This window comes from Anguilla anguilla, chromosome 5 (assembly GCF_013347855.1).
Source record: "Anguilla anguilla isolate fAngAng1 chromosome 5, fAngAng1.pri, whole genome shotgun sequence".
In the NCBI taxonomy this organism is placed as follows: Eukaryota; Metazoa; Chordata; class Actinopteri; order Anguilliformes; family Anguillidae; genus Anguilla; species Anguilla anguilla.
This window is the reverse complement of record NC_049205.1, coordinates 35,593,967-35,595,392: the sequence shown is the minus strand read 5'-3', so window position 1 is coordinate 35,595,392 and position 1,426 is coordinate 35,593,967. Positions and strand designations below refer to the sequence as shown.

The 1,426-nt window shown below is 41.4% G+C and overlaps 1 protein-coding gene across 1 annotated transcript in view; it reads right to left on the bottom strand.

The window, feature by feature from the left end:
- syt7a (synaptotagmin VIIa) overlaps window positions 1-11 on the bottom strand; it is a 124,585-nt gene extending 124,574 nt beyond the window's left edge. Inside the window, exon 1 of the mRNA XM_035419141.1 lies at window positions 1-11. This exon is cut by the window's left edge and continues 461 nt beyond it. The gene's annotated coding sequence lies outside the window, so the exon portion shown is untranslated.
- Window positions 12-1,426: the final 1,415 nt, after the last annotated feature.

The following is a 1,426-nucleotide window of genomic DNA, read 5'->3' as shown; positions in this document are numbered from 1 at the left end:
TTCGTATGCGATGGAGAGAGCAGATTCGCCATGCAAAGATAAAGTAAATAATTTATCTTCACTTTGTTGTACATCGATTAATTTAATAGTTCGCACAATGTTATTGATCCATGGCCCCTATAGCATTTGTTAAGGTATATTTCGGTAGGTAAGAAGTTTCTCCAAACGTCCAACTGTTGATTTCCATAGAGGTCATTCTGCAGGTAGGGACATAGAATACAGATGCAATGGCTAGTGACGAATTTGATTTGGGGGACATGGTCTACTGTACTCCCTTTCTTCACCATAAATACTCTTCTCTTCTTCGCCAGTAATAGCAAGAAGTACATACAATGAAGACTGTATATACCTTCGGAATTTTTGTTGTGCGTACAATCTCGCCCGCACAGATGTACACGCCTGTCCCTTTGGGGCAAGTCAAGCTAAATGGCTAACCAGAGACTTCTAGCGACACAACATACGAACTGCATGCGGTCCTATTTGTCCTCTCTCTCTCTCTCTCTCTCTCTCTCTCTATATATATATATATATATATATATATATATGTATATATGCCTGCCTCCTATTTAGAAACGTTAAACCCTCTGTCTATACATTTTGAGGCATACTATGCATTCGGGGAGTGGAATCAATGAAATCAAATGATTTTGGATTTCAAATGATGTTTTTTCTTTGTTATCTTATATTTTGGGGCTTAACTTTGAGTGCTTTATAGTGTAATCTAATGACACATACACAACTGGGTTTGGCGGAATGCATAGTACAAACTGTACTGGCCCGAATAATGCCAACTGTAAAGTTCGGTGGAGAAGGAATAATGGTCTGGGGGTGTTTTTCCTGGTTTGGACTAGGCCCCTTAGTTCCAGTGAAGGGGAATCTTAATGCTACAGCATACAATGACATTCTAGAGAATTGTGCACTTCCAAATTTGTGGCGACAGTTTGGGGAAGGCCCTTTCCTGTTTCAGCATGACGATGTCCCTGTGCACAAAGCAAGGTCCATACAGAAATGGTTTACTGAGTTTTCTGGAGAAGAACTTCACTGGCCTGCACTGAGCCCTGACCTCTACTCTATCAAACACCTTTAGGAAGAATTGGAATGCCAACTGCAAGCAGGCCTTAATGCCCAACAACAGTGCCCAATGTCAGTAATGCTTGTCTGGCTTAGTGGAAGTGAATCCCCACAGCCATGTTCCAAAATCTATGGAAAGCTTTCGCAGAAGAGTCGAGGCTGTTGCAGCGCAAAGGAGGGACCAAGTCCATGTTACTGCCCATGGTTGTGAAATTTGTTCAACTAGTACATATGGGTGTGATGTTCAGGTGTCCACAAACTTTTGGAAATGTACTGTTTCCAAGATCAAAGTTTATAGTCTTGTCCTTGGAGTGTGCTTTTTCTCACTGAATTGGAGGTCTTCTGATGGAAGATA